Genomic DNA, 21,597 nt, shown 5'->3' on the forward strand with positions numbered 1-21,597 from the left:
CAATGCGGAGGGAGGATGGGGGTAATTTCTGAGCATGCACTGTAGTTTGCTTACATTCACTCAATTGTTTATACGACCACCCTAAAAGGTAAAGGACATTGTCATCCCCATTTGGCACACTGAGGCAGGGCTCAGAGAGGTTAAGTAACTTTCCCCAGGGTCATACAGCTGGGTCCAGCAAGGCATGGAAGGGGCAGGTAAAGAGCCCACCTATGGTGCCTCAGTGACAGCTGAAGGGCTCCAGGTGTGGATGTGAGTACTGGGGCTTTTCCAAACTGCCCTGACTCCTTGCCCCTTCCAGAGCTGGAGTCCTCTGAATCCTGCCAGAGGAAGGCTAGCATCCTCTTTGCCATATTGTGGAATTCCTAGAGGCAGTTTCCCTGTCCCTAGTTTGCTGTGCGGCTTTAATCTCTCTGAGCCATCATGCCACCTACCTGGCAGGGTCAGTGTGATGATCATATCGGACGGACCATGGAAGAGCGTTAGGAAGTAGGGGTGCCAACACATGTCAGTTACTTCTCCCAAACCTCAGGATGGCAGTGAGGTCATGGGAGATCCACAACCCCCCACCGGGAGAACCATTAGCTGATAGGGGAGCGTGCCAACAAGTGGACCCAAGCCCAGAGATGCAGCCCCTCTGGACCCAGCGTTGGTTTTCCAGTGTCTGTGGCCTCCCGAGTACTGCCCAGTGGGCCTCAAGGGGCAGAGGCCCTTCCAACACTAGTGCAATATTCACCTTGGCCACATGAGGGCAGCATGCACCCACACAACGCCCAGCTCCTGGCACAGCAGTTCTGGGGCAAGGGGCTCTTACTGCTGCTGCCAGGGAAGTGGGCGCTGAACTCATGCACAGAAAGTGGGGAGAGCCCTCCCCACTGTGCCCACCCACTCTACTCTACCCAGTGTTCCTCTTCTCTACCCTCTGCTTCACAGATACCACCAAGTCCTCTCTGTAATGTAAGTGCTTAGTTTAAGGTTTAAAGACACAAGCTAAATATTCTCCTATCACTTCCCATTCAGCCATTTTTTACTGAAAACCTGCTTCATGCCGCTATTCTAGGGGCTGGGGACTCAGCGGTCACAACCCAGACAACGATCCCTGTTCTCACTGAGCTCATAGTCTAAGGCAAGTTATTAACTGCCTCCCCCCACATATTTTATTACGAAAAATTTCAAACATGCAGAAAAGTTGAAAAAATTGTACGGTGAACACCCACAGACCCAACACCTTTATCACATATCTATCCACTTATTTCTTCCTCTATTCATCTATCCGACTTTTTTTGTGCATTTCAAAGTAAGTTGTAAATCTCTCTCTCTGCTCTAAAGCATGACTAGAGTTCATGCTCTTTTAAAGGTAACATGGATACACAGTAAAAGGCACAGATCTTAAATGAACCAATGCATGAGTTATAAAAAGTACACACTTGTGTACCCAAATCTAATCAAGGCATAAACCATTATTTGCTGCCTTTTATTCGTTCTGTAGCTCTGGGCTGCTTATTTAACCTTTCTGGTTTAGTTTCCTCAGGTTTTTTTTTTTTTAAAAATAAACTTGTCAAGAGCATGAAATGAATCAATATACAAGAGTCCCTGGACCATGGTAAACACATGGTTACACAGTCATCCTGTCTGGCATGGAATTCACTATCTTCTAGCTGTGTGACTTTGAGCAAGTTGCTTAACTTCTCTGAGCCTCTACATCCTCCTCTGAAGTCAGTCATAAAACTAACTTTTTAGCAATGGTCTCAACCATAGCTGGACACTAGAATCACCCGAGGAACTTTTAAACATAACCTACATGTCCTGATTATTTGGAAATGTATAAATATACTTTCAGGTGTAGAATAACTAGAGTTAGGAGAACTGAGTTCAGGTAACTCTTCTGCAGACCTGGGCAGACCTTTGGTAAGAGGTACATAAGGTCTCTGGGCCTCAGTTTTTTCATCTTTAGAATGGCTGCATCATGGGCTTGTTGTGAAGTACAGGTGAGCTAGTGGGTATGAGAGGAGGCTGGGAGCTATAAAGCATTCTACACTTATGAGACATCATTACTTAGGAACACTGGAGTCAGAAAGGACCTTCCAGATCTTAGTTTGACAGAATTAACTTGTTTTAGAGAAGCAGAACCAAGGCAGAGGGAAGAATCAAACTTTTTATCACATCTAAGTAAATTCAACCTGGCCCAGATGATACCTCAGACCCCAGGGGGTGCAGTGACTCCAAAAGCTCATCTCCTCCCTTCCTCAAGCAGCCCTTCCTAGGAGACACCAGTCTCTTTCTCTTTCCTTTATTGTCTGCTTTACATAATTAGGAACTTATTAGAAACTCCCATGTTATCCACTGTGTAGACAGAGAGAAATGAAATTTGTGGCACATGGACATTTACTACCCACTCCTGTGCCCCAAACAGACATTAATAACTGATTGCTGAACTTTTTCCCACTGAGTCCATGGCTGCCTTAGATGCCTATCCCACAGCGTACTCAAATAGACGTCCCCAGATAATCAGCGTTGACAGCTGAAATGAAACCTCTTTGCTATTTTTCCTGATATGAAATTTTGCAAGCCAGACATGCTCCCCGGAGCCTGACACAGAATGAAGAAGTCACCCACCAGTGCCTGAGAACGGTGAGTGCATGATAAGTACTTGTCACTTCACCTGGAAGCTAACACAGGTATTTGTTACTGCAAAGGTGGCAATTTCTGGGACAGAGCCAGATCAAGAAAAGTTGAGATTGTGTCTAGAGAGCTCATGGTGCCCAGGAGAGAAGGGGGTTGAGGGTCTCGCCACGCCAAGTGGCCAGAGCAGGGCAGGTGTGTCTGGGGAAGTACTGACCTGCAGGTGATGGGGAAGGCGGCAAGCCTGGAAGGTGGGATGGGGCAGGTGAGCCAGTCCCACCCAGGTGAAGGCAGAGCAGCAAGGAGAAGGTGCCTGGTGGATGTCCTAGCTGGTGAGACACAGCCACCTGGGAGCAGGTGATGGGCAGGGGTCCAGGTGGCTGGTAGTCAGTTGGCACTCACTGAGGGTGGAGGTGTGAAGGAGAACAGGAGAGAGTAGGGTACCCAGCAGGGGCTTGGCTCCAAGAATGAGGCTTCATTCAGTTCAGCAGCAAACGAACAGACAAGGTCAGGGAGGCTGGGTCATCCATGCCCGCACCCTGGAATCAGCAGTCAGCTGGGGGCCATGAACCCATCCCTCCATTGCCCTTATTGCTCTCAAGGTGCCCCGGCCGCCAGCCTAGGGAACTTCCCTGAGCAGCTCTCTCTGGCCCAACAGAGCTGCACAAACTCTGCTCTTCCTTCCTCGTCAGCAGCTGTCAGAGCACATTTGACGCCGCAGCGTCATCCACGCTCCAGGAAGTCGGTGAGGCTGGGCGCTTCGGGGAATGGCCAGATGTAGTGATGCCTTAGATCTCTGGATGATATCAGGGGACTTATGTCCTGGCCAAAGCAGTGGAAGATGGGATTGGGTGGGTTTCCAGAGCAAAAAAGGAAGAAAAATCTACTTGAATGCCACCACCTTGATTGCACTGGGCCTTCTAAACACATCCTAAACTGAGTAAGAGCCGAGATCCCTCCGTTCTCATCCTTCATTCTGTGCTTAAGTTGCTGTGTGTTACAGAGGAAGTCACTCTGGGCCTCAGTCTCCTCATCTGTGAAACGAAGACAGTTACGCTCACCCTGACGAATGGGGCAAAAATGACGCTCAGATGTGAGCAAGCTGTTCGGAGGGCACAGAGGGATGGACCAGGAATGACAAACACATGTTCTCTTGGGTGTCACCTCTGCTTGGTAGTGGCTGCCTGATCATCACCATGTTGAGAAGGATTCTGAAGCTGAGGCCAAGCCAGACCAGAAAGCAGGCTGTGATTGCTTAGTATGTCTGCCACGGGGGCAAGATGGGCGGGCACTCCCTCCTATGCTGTCTGTCATTTTTGACCTAAATTGTTGTAAGGTATCATTATTGTCATTTCTTCTTTAGCCCACAACCGAAACCACTCTGAGAAGAGGCCAATATGCAGAATTCACAACTCAGAGTCAGTCCCAGGGGCGCCTTCTGGGCAGTGACTGGGGAGATGGTGGCCCTGCTTCCCTGAGCCATATCTCACAACAATCCCACCCCTACTCCTGCCTCATTTCCAGCTATGTCCCTTCTTCATTCCAGTTAAAAAAAATTTTCTGTTACTGTCTATCACACCACGTACTTTCAGGTCTCAGTACTTGTCCTTCTGCCCGGAGCGCCCTTTCCCTCCCTGCTTGGCAAACTCCTATGCATCCTTCAAGACCCAATGTCCATGACAGTTCTTCTGGAAGGCCTCCCTGTCTGATACCCCCTCCCCCAGGCAGAAGTAGTAGTCGCTCTCTGGGCTCAAACAGCTCTCCATTTTTGCTATATTAGAATGAGACTGGAGAGGCCAAGCTGAGCTGGCTTGATGTGGGCATCCCCTGGCCAGGCACACAGTAGGTGCTTGGCTAGTGTAGGGATCTGCACCATCACCTTCACCCCACTCACCCAAGACTGGCCATGTGTTCGGCTTTCAGAAGTCAACACTGGCTCCCTCCTGTCTGTTTACAAGCCCTCGATTCCCGTTTGGCTTGGCCCACGTTCCCCCAGACACCACAGAGCAAGGCCGTACCGGGGGAGCCACGGGATGCTGTGTCCCTGTGTGCCGGGGGTGTGCAGGAACCGAGGGGCAGTGGTCACGGACGAGCCAACCGGGAGCTCCGAAGGCTGCCCGTCGCCATGGAGACAGGGCCCTGTGGCCCAGCCAGGCCCGGGCTGGTCAGTGAATGAATAAACGTGGCCCATTTTTCTGCCTTTGTTCGGAGCCTCCCTGGGGCTTCCTGCTGTCAGCCCCAGCTGTGGGGAAGGCGGAATTTGCCTGATATCGTGGAGCCGCCGCCTGGCAGCTCCGAGCCTAGCCTGGGCTGCCCCACGCCAAGATTCATGCCCAGCGAACAAGCCCCACTTTGTTCCTGTGGGAAAGTCCAGCCCCTCAGGAAAGAGCCCTCTCTCTGGCCGGCCCCCGGTCTGGGGACTCAGCGAGGCAAACAAAGCTCCCTCCGCTGGCGATGATGCACAGGCCCCAGTGCCCACCTCCGCGCCCAGAGAGACCAGCAGACCTACTCAGGGACGCAGAACTCCGGCGCAGCCCTTTCCTGCTCCTGCGGGAGGATGAGACGTGAGCCTCCGGTTCCAGGTCTCCCCTACCTGTCCCTGCCTCTGGCTTCAAAGTGAGGGCTGTGGAAGAGGCAGGTGGGCCTGGGTGGGGAGCAGCGTGAGGACTCAGCTGGTACGCACGTGAGGCCTGGGGGAGGGCAGCCTGGCCCAAACCCCAGCCCGAGGTCGAGGCCCAGTGTATTTGCAGACACTCCCGCCTGTGCCCCAGTGCTGGGTGGAGCCCTGATCCCACCTCTGTCCACACAAGTGGCCTTGGCCTCATCACGTCACCTCATCAGTCTCAAGACAAGGCTGCCGACCCTGGCTGCCTCCTAGGATGTCACTGATACTGCCAGTGATAAGGAGCAATTTGATGTAGTACTGCTCCTGGGCCAGGCTCTCCTCAAAGGGCGTCCTGTGGGCTATCTCATTGGAAAGGTTCTCACGATGAGAACTCACCAGGCCAGGCGTCCACAGGGAACAACAGGAAGGTAAATGAAGGAGTGCAGAGCCCAGGGAGGGAACAGCAGGGACTGGCAACTGTGGGTCCTTGAAGATCCCCACACCACCTGGTAGGTCCCCAATGACTCAGTGCCTACAACTGTTACCACGTGGCAATGTGGGTCGAGCCTGGCTGGGTCTTCTTTCTATCTATCTTTCTATCTATCTATCTATACTGAGTCTTACTTGCAGCAGATGGGCTCCTTAGTTGCAGCAGGCAGGCTCCTTAGTTGCAGCTTGCCAGCTCCTTAGTTGCAGCAGGCGGGCTCCTTAGTTGTGGCATGAGAACTCTTAGTTGCGGCATGCATGTGGGATCTAGTTCCCTGACCAAGGATCGAACCCGGGCCCCCTGCATTGGGAGCACGGAGTCTTATCCACTGCACCACCAGGGAAGTCCCCTGGCTGGATCTTAGAGAAGGTTGGAAATTTGGATTTTGATGTGAAATATATCAATCTGTAAAAATGCAAAACTAAACAGTATGTCATTTTATATCTAAAGTAAAACTGTGCCTAAAGCATGGGGATGATAAGCACAAAATTCATCATAGTGGTGACCTCCTGGGGGTTGGGAGCACAGACTGGGAGGGTATCCAGAGGGCTCAGTAGTCTTGGGGTTGGTCTATTTCTTAAGCTAGGAGGTGGGTATGTGGATATTTACTACATGAATCTTCATAGCTTATAAAAACATCATATATTTTCTTTGGAATGCATGACACGGACTCCATAATAAACTATTTTAAAACCACCTGGAGACCAAATAAAACCTACTTGGACGCCACGTCTAGTCCCCAGGCCTCCTGTTTGTGACACCTGCCCTGTGGCTCAGGTAACATTATCCCCATTGCACAGATGAGGAAACTTGGACTCTGAGTGTTTAAGCTACTTGTCCAAGGTCACTCAGCTCCCACGGACTGTGTGGTTTGGGTTCTCCCAGAAGCAGAGCCTGAGACAAGTGTTTGAGGGCAAGAGGTTTATTGGGAGGTGATCCCCAGAAACACAGCCGGGGAGGAGGAAGTGAGACAGGGGAGGAAGGTGTTACTTCCCCTGGCACTTCTGGCCTGCTGCTGGGAGGGCAGAGGGGCTCTGGGGCAAGAAAGAGCCCTCAAGAAAGGGATGCAGGGCTGGCAGGTAGAAGTCAGGCCGCTGTGCACTAAAGAGGTTGGGGTGGGAGGCTAGAGCAGGGTGCCGGTGACAGTGCTGGGAAACCCAGGTGGCTGGGTTTCCTACGCTATGATGTCACTCGCCTGCTCAAATTCACTTGCTGAGTAGCTCCCTACACCACAGCTGCTGAACACGAATCTTGTACGGGGTTGGAGGGGTGGGAAGGTACAGGCAGACGTGGTTTTAAGAAAATCCCATATAATCCTCAACCACTAAAATCCTGGCCGAGGAGACCCTTTGTACCCTAGGCTGCCACTCACAGTTGCCACCACACTCGCCTCCCACCCTTGCCTTCCTGTCCCTGTCCCTGTCCCAGCCCCCTAGGCTACAGCCCCCTCAACCTGCCCAATTATTCTCCAAGAAGCAGCCGGCCCAGGAAATGCAATGCTTGCAGAAAGGTTCATGTGCAGCAATTTCAGACTTTGAGGATTTAAGAAACTGCCCGAATTGAGAGCTTCTGAAATTACTCCACTTATCTCTTCTTGGCCTTACGATTGCTTTTTATAAATTGAGATGATGGAAATGTTTCTCTCTTCCACAGAGAGGCATAAAGGGAACCAATTCCACTGTGTAACCCAAAACAGAGGCCTGAATTTTCAATTTTCTCTGCAGCCACGGAGGAAATAGAGGTTTAAAGCTGTTCATCTTTAAACCTGCGCTGTTGGGTCTCATGTGGACATCAAGGGAATCTAAAAGCTCATCTTGCTTCCCTGGAGCTTATCTGAATTTAGCCCCCACAACACACATGGCAACTGAAGCCTAGAGTTCACTAGGGGTCCTTGGAGATTGGAGATGTTTCTGCATTGTGTTTTCAACATTGAGTGAGCATGTACTATGTGCTAGGCATGGTGCTGGGTCATGGGGATGCTCAGGGCAAGTGCATGGCTGGAGAGACAGACAGAGCAGTGGGTGACTTCCTTACCATATGGTGCATGTGATGACTGATGGGGGGATGTCCGAGGGTCAAGGGCATGACCCTGAGCCCGGAGCCCTGGCACCGTGAGGTACTGAGGGATGCAACACTCAGTTGCCGACCCTGGGGCGAGTCCAGGTTGAACCTGAAACAGAATCCACCTGGGGCAGTTTCTACACTCGCCCCTTTCCCACTCTTTCCAGACTCACAACTGATGAGAGGAATCTGAGCACAAAATGCTTCAGAGATTCGTCCTCTATTTTTCAACTAGCTTCCTGTGTTTCTTATGCACTGGGGAGAGCACCCCAGCTGGAGGCTAAGGCATCTTTTACACGTTCCTGTTCAACCAGAGCAGGGCTCAGCCAAGAGATCACTCAAACCAGGGAGGCATTCAGTCAACATCATCTGGAGACAACAGCTCATCCTTCCTGCCAGAGAGGAATGCCAAGGAGACACAATTCAAGAGGAGAAGAGTGAGTGTCTCCTTAAGTGGGCTCCTAATTTCTCCTACACACTTTCGAAAAGCTTCTTTTGTGGGGCGAACGCCAGTGGCTTGACACCTTCCAGGAAAAGGTTTACGATCCAGTAAGTCTGAGAACACGCAGGGGTCCCAGCAGGATGGATTGGGATTGACTGAAAGATACCAGTGATTTCATGAAAGAGTGGAATGTTTCCTTAAAGGCAAAGGCCATAGAAAGGGACCTGGTTTTCGTGTGGAGTTCAGAGACAAACCTGGTGATGTTCTGGCACGTGCCTGGTGGGGGCTCATGCCCCTGGCAGTGCTAAGTCTCCCCCAAGAGACACCAGATCGCCCGTGCTACTAATTATATGGTAGAAGCCTTCTGTCAGCATCACAATATTAAATCATTGGGTTCCTTGGGGTAGTTACACTCCTCTTGCCCATCTAGACCATTCTGAACATTCTGGCTAGAGCTTATCTGCACAATAGATGCAAGAAACTGCTACAAATCAATGCTAGTCCCCTCTGAGTGTTGGCTTCTGGATCAAGCTGGTGGAAGGTCAATTCCCAGATTTACCAACCCCCTAGAAGGGGGTCCTACTGGAATCAGTGGCTGCCAGGGGAGCATTAAGAAGCACTCACACCCCATTTATGATAAAAACTCTCCAGAAAGTAGGCATAGAGGGAACTTACCTCAACATAATAAAGGCCATATATGACAAACCCACAGCCAACATCGTTCTCAATGGTGAAAAACTGAAAGCATTTCCACTAAGATCAGGAATAAGACAAGGTTGCCCACTCTCACCATTATTATTCAACATAGTTTGGAAGTTTTAGCCACAGCAATCAGAGATGAAAAAGAAATAAAAGGAATCCAAAATGGAAAAGAAGAAGTAAAACTGTCACTGTTTGCAGATGACACGATACTATACATAGAGAATCCTAAAGATGCCACCAGAAAACTACTAGAGCTAATCAATGAATTTGGTAAAGTAGCAGGGTACAAAATTAATGCACAGAAATCTCTTTCATTCCTATACACTAATGATGAAAAATCTGAAAGAGAAATTAAGGAAACATTCCCATTTACCACTGCAACAAAAAGAATAAAATACCTAGGAATAAAGCTACCTAAGGAGACAAAAGACCTGTATGCAGAAAACTATAAGACACTGATGAAAAAAATTAAAGATGATACAAACAGAGGGAGGGATATACCGTGTTCTTGAATTGGAAGAATCAACATTGTGAAAATGACTCTACTACCCAAAGCAATCTACAGATTCAATGCAATCCCTATCAAACTACCAATGGCATTTTTCACAGAACTAGAACAAAAAATTTCACAATTTGTATGGAAACACAAAAGACCCCGAATAGCCAAACCAATCTTGAGAAAGAAAAATGGAGACTGGAGGAATCAGGCTTCCTGACTTCAGACTACACTACAAAGCTACAGTAATCAAGACAGTATGGTACTGGCACAAAAACAGAAATATAGATCAATGGAACAGGATAGAAAGTCCAGAGATAAACCCACGCACATATGGTCACCTTATCTTTGATAAAGGAGGCAAGAATATACAATGGAGAAAAGACAGCCTCTTCAATAAGTGGTGCTGGGAAAACTGGACAGCTACATGTAAAAGAATGAAATTAGAACACTCGGTAACACCATACACAAAGATAAACTCAAAATGGATTAAAGACCTAAATGTAAGGCCAGACACTATCAAACTCTCAGAGGAAAACACAGGCAGAACACTCTATGACATCAATCACAGCAAGATCCTTTTTGACCCACCTCCTAGAGAAACAAAAACAAAAATAAACAAATGGAAACTAATGAAACTTAAAAGCTTTTGCACAGCAAAGGAAACCATAAACAAGACAAAAAGACAACCCTCAGAATGGGAGAAAATATTTGCAAACGAAGCAACTGACAAAAGATTAATCTCCAAAATATACAAGCAGCTCATGCAGCTCAGTGTCAAAAAAAGCAAACAATTCAATCCAAAAATGGGCAGAAGACCTAAATAGACATTTCTCCAAAGAAGATATACAGATTGCCAACAAACACATGAAAGGATGCTCAACATCACTAATCATTAGAGAAATGCAAATCAAAACTACAATGAGGTATCACCTCACACCAGTCAGAATGGCCATCATGAAAAAATCTACAAACAAGAAATGCTGGAGAGGGTGTGGAGAAAAGGGAACCCTCTTGCACTGTTGGCAGGAATGTAAATTGACACAGCCACTATGGAGAACAGTATGGAGGTCCCTTAAAAAACTACAAATAGAACTACCATATGACCCAGCAATCTCACTACTGGGCATATACCCAGAGAAAACCATAATTCAAAAAGAGTCATGTACCACAATGTTCACTGCAGCACTATTTACAACAGCCAGGACATGGAAGCAACCTAAGTGTTCACAGATAGATGAATGGATGAAGAAGATGTGACACATATATACAATGGAACATTATTCAGCCATAAAAAGAAACAAAACTGAGTTATTTGTAGTGAGGTGGATGAACCTAGAGTCTGTCATACAGAGTGAAGTAAGTCAGAAAGAGAAAAACAAATACCATATGCTAACACATATATATGGAATCTAAAAAAGAAATGGTTCTGAAGAACGTAGGGGCAGGATGGGAATAAAGACACAGACGTAGAGAATAGACTTGAGGACACGGGGAGGGGGAAGGGTAAGCTGGGATGAAGTGAGAAAGTGGCATTGACATATACACACTACCAAATGTAAAACAGGTAGTGGGAAGCAGCCGCATAGCACAGGGAGATCAGCAGCTCGGTGCTTTGTAACCACTTAGAGTGGTGGGATAGGGAGGGTGGGAGGGAGATACAAGAGGGAGGGGATATGGGGATATATGTATATGTAAAGCTGATTCACTTTGCTATACAGCAGAAACTAACACAACATTGTAAAGCAATTATACTCCAATAAAGATGTTAAAAAATAAAAGATGTTAAAAAAAATCAAGCAAACTAATGAATATAAGAAAAAAAAAGAAAGAGGCACCCACACTGAGTCTAACCCCAAGAGATGCTTAGGCCTCTAGTCTAGGGTGTGGCCTGGGCATTAGGATTTCTTTGAAAGCTCCCCAGGTGATTCCAATGTGCAGCCAAAGTTAGGAACACTGGCCTAGAGGGACCAGGCAGTAGGCCCGACTGACTCTCTCCTTCTTTAAAAGCAATAATTCACACTCTACTACAGATTCTGAGAGCCCGTGTCTTGAAGACCTCTCTTTAACCCAGTGTTTCCCAAACTTATTTAACCATGGAAGCCTTTCATCTCCCAGCACTTACTGACATCGGGAAAATAGCATTCTGCAGAACACGCCTAGGATGTGCCGGGGATAGAGCGTTCTCCAGGGTGAAGGCGTCCGTGGTGTGATGGGAATAAAGGGCCTATGGAGACAGATCATTCTGACTTTTGCCTGTGATGAAAGGTTGTATAATTGATCAAAATATTTGATCTCTCTACACTGACCTCTGGTGTGGCCATGTGATTTCCTCTGGGCAATGAAACATGAGAGGTAGTGACACATATCCCTTGCAGGCAGAAGGTTTAAGAGTCATTGCCTGGTGCCATTGAGTTCTCTCTTTTACTTTTACTGTGAGACAGCAACATCTCAGACAGGGGTTGCTCTGTCAGCCTGAGTTCTAGAGTGAAAGAGACATGACACACCCCACGGTCAATCCCCACTGGAAAAGTAGCTTGAGCAAGACATAAATCTTGGTGGTTGTAAGCCACTGAGATCTTGGGGTTACTTGTTATCACAACATAACTTAGCTTATGCTGACTGATGCACCCATGGAAATGGTGCCAGTAACATGCTTGTTTTTGCCATAAAGGGCTGAAAAATTAGGCTGAGTATTCGGATCTTCTGTATTATTTGAATTTTTCCTCTTGAGCATGTATTTCATTAAAAAAGTAACTGGTTTAAATGTGTTTCAAGTTTTACCCTCATATTGGCCTTTGTAGATGAAATCTTACTTCTGCTCAGGCTGGCAGGGTCAACTAGAAGCTTTTTAAGGACATTTTTCTCAAGCAAGACGACAAAATGCCTTTCCTGGCGGAGATGCCTAACCTTTTAAAGATATCCTTTCGGAGCTTCGATGTGCAGAAGGAAACACTTTGGGGGACATGGCTTTAAAACCAGTGGATCTTATTTTTGGTCTCTGCCCAACACACACAGGCACTGGGTCACCCACCTGGAGGGGAAATAGCTCAGTCAAAATGTCAAGGCAATAACTTCCACAAGACCTTTCGGTTTCCTGCTCTGGGGACAATTAGGCAGCAAAGAGTAATGTATATCCACCCTCTGGAAAGATGTCCAAGAATAGCACGGAGCTCATCCTTTCACTGGTCCACTTAAGGCAGCTGGATCCCCTCCGTTGGACCTCCTGTGCGAACCTCCCTCAATCAGCTACCATGATGCCTGTAATTCCACCAGGGAAGCTTTATTCCTTCCAGCCTCCCACAGTGCCCTATGATGGAGCTGAGCAGAGTGGGACAGTGAGCCTGCTGTCTTATGAATAGAGATATGCAACTGGCATCAGGTTTGAGGATCTAAAGGGTAGATCCTTTATGGGATGGAAGTGAGCCGGAGGAGTCACCTGGAGCTACTCCTTCCAGAACCAGGCAAGGGGGAGGCTAAGACAAGAATAAGCCTGGTGCCACAGACCTGGTCAGGGCTCAGCACTGAGCATGGCTAGTATTCAGCTGGTATCTACTGGGGCACCTAAACCTTCTGCTACGACACAGAAATTGTCCTCATGTTGTAGCTAGCTGCTGTCTTTGAGGATTAACGCTTTAATGGTGGAGTCTCAGGTGCAGTGACCAGTGGTGGGAAGGCCCCAGGCACTCTGTAAGGTCCACTCCCCCCAACCCTCTCCTCCATCTATCAACCAAAGGATTGGAGACTCTTGGGCAAAAGATACCTTGAAAGTGATTTGGTTTTTTTTCACCAGCTGAGCACAAGGTCCATGGGAAGGGAACCTAGGTAGTGGGCACCAAAAAGTGAAAAAGAGACACAGAGGGAGGTAGAGGGGGGAGGGGACCAGAGACAAGGTTCTCCAGCTTCTATGTGCAGAGGAGCACCTTGCACTCTGAAGGGCAACATGGCAGCATCAAGCTGGGAGGAGAACATCTCTTGAATGCTCGTACTCAATGGGTTTCCATCAAAACCAGAGCTCCTGATGTACTCAGGGTGAAAGGTCTGGGAAAGCAGTGGGACGCCCTCTAAAGCCCTAAATACCTAAAGAGTATCCAAAATATATAAAGAGTTCCTACACATCAATAAGATGACAGCTAGCCCAGTAGACATCTGGGTAAAAGACTTCAACAGGCGCTGTAGAAAGAGAATGTCCAAATGCCCAACAAGTAAATGCAAGGAGGTATGACCTCATTACTGATCAGGGAAGAGAAAATTAACACCACAATGAGATACCTCTACACACCCACCAGAATGGCTAAAATGCAAGACAGACAATACAGGTGTTTGCAAGGATGGGGGAGTACGTGTTGGATCTCACCAACACAACACTGAAGGAAAGAAACCAGACACAATACTACAGACTCTAGAGTCTGTTCTTACGAAGTTCCAAAGCGGGACTCAGGAGAGTGGCCTGGAAAGGATACAGCAGGGGCTTCTGGGATGCTGGTTCTGGTTCTAGAACCTTCTTGAGCTGGTGCTAGTTTCATGGATGTCATCAGCTAGTGTCATTAGCACAAATCATGTACGATTTGTGCATTTTTCTGCATGTCTATAAGACTTTGGTAAAAATTAAGGGGAAAACCTTTAAGAAGGTATTTCTGTGTTCACTCCCTCCATTTTCACATATGTGTGAGGGCAGAGAAAGTTTTGAGAGAAATATATTTCCTGAAAAATATTTACCTGACAACATTCCTGCCCCTTTAGGCAACAATGAAAGAATAACCATGTCTGCTAAAATATGCCTCTCCAAAAAGATTGTGCTCGGTCTGCAGAATCTCTGTGTGGACAGGTGAGAGGGCTCGCTCTGCAAATACCCAGCACCCACAGTGTGCTAGGAACTTCCACCCATGGCATCTCATGTCATGCTCCCAACAACCTGTGAAGGAGAGATAATGACCCACATTTTACAGATAAGGAAGCCAAGGCTCAGAGAGGGTGGATGGCATTCGTAAGGCCACATGGCCACATGCCAGACAGGGATGTGAGCCCTTGGAATGGCTCTGAGTCCAGCATTCCTCTGTCAGGTCACCGCTGCCTGCTCACATTGGAGCAAAAGTTGTGAAACTTAAAAGGAAAGGAAATTCTAAATCAAACACCACCTTCCATTAATTATAAGTTGTTTCCTTTCCACCCCTCCATTTCTGTTTAATGCACACAAATACACATGCAGCCACGATCAAAGCAGTCTACCTGCGGTCCCAGGGACTGGGTGCCCCAGGGGTCCCCAGCATGTTAGGCTGGGTGATAGGGAAAGGCAGACCAGGGCCATGTCCACACAGTCTAAAGGCAGCTGTGTCTTCTTCCTCTAGAACAGCCCAGAACCCCTGCCTGTTGGCCTGATACAACCTGCAAAACACCTCTATGGATGCCAAGTCCTGACAAAACAGGACAGCAGGACTCTTTCCCACCTGGAGAAAGTGGGAAAGGGTTTTCTGAGACTGAGTGGTAAAGGGACAGGATGCCTGGGATCAGGTGCCAGCTCCAGCCTCCCAGAGGTCTGGGGGCTTCAAGCTGGTGAGGCGATACCTCTGCTTCCTCTTACCTCCTCCAGGACCACCCTCACCCCTCTCTCCTCTGGTTCTCAGTAACTCTGGTGTGTTACCTTGGCCGATACCCCATCTCCCTCTAAGGCTCAATCTTGTCATCTAGCAAATAGGAAATCTGGACTATATGAATTTCATAGGCCCTTTTGGCTTTCATATTTCGGTACTTCTCAGACCTCAGTGAACGCAAAACACCCAGGCCCCATCCCTGAAGATTCAAGATGGTGTCCAGGTTCCGGTGGGGCTGGGACGTCTGTGTGTTTCAGCATGATCCCTGAAACACTCGCTGGTGCCTAATCATGTTTCATGTTGACCTTCTAGGACCGCAGGCCCCAAACGTGACTGAGTCAGTATTTTTAAGCAGCTCCCAGAGAAGTGCCATGAGTAAAGGTGTGAGAAACACGGGGCTCCAGTTAAGACAATTTCTGTTGACCCAAGCTCCCCTAATTGGCACCCACGTCTAGCTACCTAACCGTGCCTCAGTTTCCCCATCATACCATGGAAATAGTGGCCGGCAGAGGTTCAGTAAGTTCCTGGAGCGGTGCGGCAGGGCGCCAGATCCCGGATCCCCATCAGAGAGGATTCTAGGCTGTCTCTCCTCAACAAGGCAGGGTCAGGGCGGCAAGCCCAGCCCCACCTCATAAATCACGAGCCAGGAAACGCAGGGCAGCACCCGTGCCTCGATATATACCACACATTAGATGCTTCACTGGTGCCCCACAAGGGAGCTTTGTGAAGCGAGGGCTCGGGAAGAGAGGTGGGCAATTAACATAAATAAAACCTCCGGCCAGCTCTCCCCCAGGGTCTTCCAGCTCTGCAAGAAGTGTCCTCACACGGGGGCTGGAAACACGGCTTTTTTTTTTTTTTTTTGGAGGGGGAGCATTTGGCTATGGGTTTGAGGGCACACAAAAGGCTCTCAAAAAGGAGACAGAAATCTATTACCCGCCTGGCCAGAAATAGCCCTGCTGGAGGCTGGGCTCAGGCCAAAGGCTGAGAGAAGCCATCCCAGGGGGCCCAGGGAGGCCTCTCGAGGGGAGCTGCTTGCCAGGTCCCCGGGGGCTGCTGGCTGCAGAGACGGATTCTGAGGGAATGTCTTCACCTCCGGAAACCTGGGACATTGGGTTTGCTCTCCGGCTCCCCACCAGCCAGGTGTCCAGTGGAGGAATGACTCAGGGCATCTCTGGGGAGCAGTGACTCTGGGGCGTCAGTGTTCAGGGCTGTGTCCTGAGCAAGTGCTAGACCAAGAGGGCTCTGGTGAGGCTCCCTTGTCCCCTTCATCTGCCCAGGGGGTGGTGCTCCGCCCCATGTAGACAAAGGTTCCGTCTAGGTGGCAGGAGGCCCTGGCCAAACTTTGCTCGGCCTGATTAACAAAGATGGTACCCATTTAGGAAGCATCCCTCTGTGGCAGGCACTAGAGGCAGCTTAGCCTAATGTTTAAGAAATAGCTTTAGAGTCAAATCTAGCACTTCCTAGCTGTGTGACCTTGGCCATGCCACCTCACCTCTCTGTGCTAGGGTTTCTCCAGCTCCAAGATGTGGCTAATGTGGCTGCTTTGAAGATTCAGTAAGACCATGCATGTAAAGGACAGTACCCAGCACACAGTAAGTGTAAGTGCTCCTCATTACAGTAGAGGTTCTCTGTATTATCTACTTAGGTTTTTACAACGTGGAGACATAATTATGTATTGGTTAGCACAATGCCAGCTACTGGAACGAATAAACTCCCACGATTCAGTAGCTTTAGAAATATTTTTTACTCACGTGCTCCAATGATGTTGTCTCTGGTTGGCAGGCAGCTTTGCTCCACATGGTGATTCAGATTCAGAACTCTGCATCTAGGAGGAAGTTGAAAGAGATGATGGAGAAGATACACTTGCTTCTCAGTCGCGTTGGCCTGGAAGTAACATACAGTCCTTCCACTCACATTCTGTTGGTGAGAACCCGTCACCGAACTTCAAGGAGCACTGAGAAATCCTGTCCCAGGCTGGGCGGCCACTCCAGCTCTGTACTATGGAAGGGGGAGCACAAACCATGGAGGACAGTTAGCTTTCTCTGACACCCGTCATTTAAGGATAAAAATGCTGAATCGCAGAGAGATGGACTTCCCCAAGCAGAGAAGTTTGTAAATGGTAGCGCTGAGACCTGAGCTCAGGTCCATCTGCCTCCTAAACTTGTCCGTCCACCGAGCAGCCCTGCCTCTGGCCGGGGCATTGCCTCTCCTCCTGTCTGAGGGAAAGGGTGAGGACTGGACTCTGAAATTGTAGCTGCACCAGCCACATGGTCTGAGCAGATTCAAGGGTCTTAGTGGACACTGGAAAAGGCTGCTATTGGGACAGATGGCGTAGAGTGGAAGGAACCCAGACAGTGGCCAACGTTTAAGGCCTCAGTGGGCAAGATGCTGGCTGGGAGCCAGAGCCCAGGTCTGAGGGTGGCAGGGATGAGAAATGAAGGGTAGGGAGAAGAGGCCGAGCCCACTGGGCTGAACCAGCATGTGTCTTCTGGGGAGCTGGTCCCTGAGCTGGGGGGCAGCCAGCAGGCTCTAGGAATGGTGTGGAGGGTGTCTTGGTTTGGTTTTCCCAGAAACAGACGTGAGGCATGTGTATTTGGAAGGTGATTCTAGGAAATTTCAGTAAGGGGGGTGGGGCAGGAGACAGGGAGGCAAAGGCTGTTTTTAAGCAGATGACCCCTGTGGGCAACTAGAGCCCAGCTGTGCTGCAGACCTCTGGGGGACAGTGTAGAACGTGCCTCAGAGCTACCCCGAGAGGAGTTTTAATCCACCAGGTCCCCGCAGTGGGCACCATCGGCACACAGATGGGTACCAGCACAGAATCAACAGCATCTGCTCCCTGGGTATTATCCCAGGGCTCAGAATTATGGGGAGGAGCTGGGTGTGGTGCTAGGGTGGCTGGCGTATTTCCTGCCTTGGCTAGGATTGGCTTAGAAATTGGGGTGCCATGGCCGTGTGCAGGCAGCAAAGGGGCAGGTATGACCCCACGATGTGGGAGGGAGGGAAGTAACAGTATCCTCCAAGAAGGTGCGTGAAGGCATGGAGGACGCCTGAGGCACCCCAGCCACTGTCCCGAGGCTCACCGTTGGCAGGTCACATCCGCTCCCGCTCCCCCTCTGTCCTTTCCAAGTCCATATCCAGACGGCCTCAGCAAACCCACAGCACACAGCAATTCACCACATGGCATAGCCGGACAGCGAAGCCAGCACCCATGCAAGCCTGGTGGCCAGGTGGCCAGGACACCTCCCTCTGAGGGGAGCAGTGCCCCCCAGGGAGCCAGCCCAGCCCCAGGGCAGAAAGCCCTTTAAGTCACACGTCCTAGGACTTTCCTCCCCTATTTCAAAAGGTTCTGTGGAAGATATCAGCCAGAATAAATGCGGAATTAAATGCACGGAAAGGTCATTTAGTGTAATTTCCCTGCCAGAAATGCAAAGGCAGCTGGGGACTGGTGAGAACAGCAGCATTCTTCAGCCAATTCTTGAGGTCCCAGATTTGTGGCCAGAGAGGTTTGGAGAGTTTGGAGGGGGTGGAACGGGTTGCTGGGCATGAGCCCATGACTTTATCCTATCAGACGTGCACAAGGACACCCAGAAGGCATCTCGGTGTTCCATAGAGAAGTGCAGGCTGACACCCAGCAGTGTCAGTACTGAAACTCCTTAGCCTGTGCATAGCGGGCCGAGAGGGAAAGAATGCTGATTGGCGATGGGGGTTCAACTTGGAAAGAGCCCACATGGCAAACACTGAAAAGAGACAGAGCTTTGGATCAAACATCCAAAGGTTCATTGATTACAAGTTATCTGACCTTGACCAGGTGATGTCACCTCTTGAGCCTCAGTTTCCTTATCTGTAAAATTGGAACTATGATAGTAGTACCTATCTTCCCAGCGGTCAGGAGGATTAAGTGGGACAAGCTACAAAACATATCTGATATGTAGTAGACAATCAATTATTTATTAAGGAAGACAGACAGTTGTGATATAATACATGTACTAGTACCTTACGGAGTACCTACTACGTGTGGACACTGCCAAATACTCTAGGGGCATTTGCTTGTTTGCTCCTCTCAAGCAGGAAGCTGGGCTCAGGTAGACGTGGAGACTGGACAAACTAACCGAGACATAAGGGAGGGTCCAGGTGGGTGGTCAGCAGGGGACACTGGGCATACCACACTTGGGGTTGGGTGCAGCAGGCATCTATGTCACAGGTGACATAGATGGGTGGGGCCGGAAAGCCCAGGTTGCAGTGATACTTGAAGTCTAGTAGGCAATGGATGTGGCTTAACTGGGATGCCAAATCCGTGGCCTGCCTACCCCCACTCGGCAGCCTGTGTCTCTGGCAGACGTAACTAATCCATCACAGAGTGGTCCCTGGAAGTCTCCCAATCCTTCTCAATGAGAGGTGTCAAATGAAATTAAATCAAACTTGCTGTCTTTGTATTTACAGATGAAGCCTTGGAGAAGGGGTGGGTGTGAGAGACTGGAGTCCTTCACCTAATATTGGGGGTACTGCTCTTGGACCCCAGCCGTAGATGAAACTCAGCTTCATCACGCCAGTGGGGCAGGGACTCCTAATGCCTCCTTCCCCACACACACCCCTGTGGGCCAGGACTGACTAAGGAAGGCAGCGGGGGCTGAGTCTCCAAGTTGAAGAGCACCAGAGCTGCAGCTGAGCAAAGGCGGGAGGTGGTAGAGACCACTGACAGCCCCTGACCCAAACAGGGCCACAATTTCCCCATCTGGAAAATGCATCGGATGGAGTAAGCTCTCCAACAGCCCCTTCTTTCCTAAAACCAAGCTGGCCAACCCTGCTGCTGGGATGTCTCCAAAGAAGATATTTGTGACAAAGGGTGCAAACTTGAGTCTGACCCCCAAGGAGCTTCCCCGGGGAAGAATTGAGGGTGCAGAGCCAAGATTGGAACCTCTGAAAGTCGGACAAAAGCCAAGCTTCATCAGGCATATTGTGGCCATCTTCTCCAGCCTTCTCTAAGCATGAACTGTTCATTTTATGTTTTCCTGGAGCCATCACTCAATTAGCCAGCCAGCAGGGGCCACCTGCTCCATGCCACCTTGAGCACAATGTAGGAAGAACAAGAAGCTTCTGCCCTGCAAGGACCGGCATTCCGTCTGTGTTCTGCTTTACCCAGACACTGCCTGTCTCTTCTCCCTCGCCCCTCTTTTTCACATGTGTCTTTTGTATTTCTTTGCTCCACTCGTCTGAGCGTGCTCCACTCCAGGTTGCCCATAAATTCCTCTGCTCTCTGTTTTGTGTGCATTTTGACTGCTGATGTGTGGCTGATGCCTCCTTACAGGCGCTGTCAGTGAGTCAGGTCGAGCGTGCGCATGGATTTTCAGAAAGGAGAGAATTGTACAGAGCAGAATGCCAAAGCCATTACGGAAAGTGTCTGAAGTGGCAAGTCTTTCCACTTTATGTCTAAAAAGGCTCTCGGGGGCTCCCCTGGTGGCACAGTGGTTAAGAATCCGCCTCCCAATGCAGGGGACATGGGTTCGAGCCCTGGTCCGGGAAGATCCCACATGCCGTGGAGCAACTAAGCCTGTTCACCACAACTACTGAGCCTGCGCTCTAGAGCCCACGAGCCACAACTACTGAAGCCCACGTGCCTAGAGCCCGTGCTCCACAACAAGAGAAGCCACCACAACGAGAAGCCTACGCACCACAAAGAAGAGTAGCCCCTGCTCGCCGCAACTAGAGAAGGCCCGTACACAGCAAGGAGAACCCAACACAGCCTAAATAAATAAATTAAATAAATAAACTTATTAAAAAATAAAAATCAAAAGGCTCTGTTCAAGGCCTCTGGCTTTCCGTCTCCCGTGGGTGCTTCTTCCTCTTACACCTGATCATTACCTGCCCAGGATGATTTCTGCCTCTTATCACCACGTGGAATCAGATCCAGGAGGCGGCGAGCCAGCTGTGGCATCATTACAGCACTGGAGTCAAAAGGGAAAGGAGTCCATGGTTGCAGCCAGGACAGATGGGGAGGTTAGAGGCCAAGGTCAAGGGACCAGGAATATGTAGCTGAGGATGCAAGGCCACAGCCACAGTTAACCAGTTGCTAAGGCAAAACTGAGCTGGGTGGTAAGAACCAAGAAAACTGCACATCTTTGGTGAAGTCTGAGAGCAAAGCCTCCAGGGCCACCTCCCTGTGGGTCTCTCTGTGAAGCCCAGCTCCACCAGGCAGTCATGGGGCGTTTCTGAGAGCAGAGTCCAAGAGCTGCAACCACACAGCAAGTAGGTCAATCATCTTGACTGCCCATCACTTTTCCACTTGTGTACGTCTCATCTTGTGAGCCAGACAGTAAGACTGGGAGAGAGGGGTGCAGCGTCCTGTCTTCTTTTTAATTCCCCGGGAGCTAAGTGCAGAGGACAGTGGAAATAACTGGGCCTCTAGAGCTGGCTGGGGCCGGTTTGTTAGCAGCTCTGCTACTTATGGCTGTGAACTGGGGCAAGTTACCTACCCTGTCTGCACCCCAGGGGCTCATAAGGTGCGCTGCAAAGGGATTTGGGGTTAGACGGGATTCTGTATAAAGCACAGGGAAGCTGGGCTGCACGCGGTCACTATCTACTGGCCCTTCGTCC

At 49.5% G+C, this 21,597-nt stretch overlaps 1 long non-coding RNA gene across 1 annotated transcript in view; it reads right to left on the bottom strand.

Annotated features, from left to right (window-relative positions):
• Positions 1-16,833, bottom strand: part of LOC114907017 — a 47,156-nt gene extending 30,323 nt beyond the window's left edge. Inside the window, exon 1 of the long non-coding RNA XR_003796604.1 lies at positions 16,758-16,833. This is a non-coding gene — a long non-coding RNA (uncharacterized LOC114907017). The remainder of the gene's footprint in view (positions 1-16,757) is intronic.
• Between the last annotated feature and the right edge of the window lie 4,764 nt (positions 16,834-21,597).

This window comes from Monodon monoceros, unplaced genomic scaffold, assembly GCF_005190385.1.
Source record: "Monodon monoceros isolate NGI ecotype Baffin Bay Population unplaced genomic scaffold, NGI_Narwhal_1 Super_Scaffold_3, whole genome shotgun sequence".
Lineage (NCBI taxonomy): Eukaryota > Metazoa > Chordata > Mammalia > Artiodactyla > Monodontidae > Monodon > Monodon monoceros.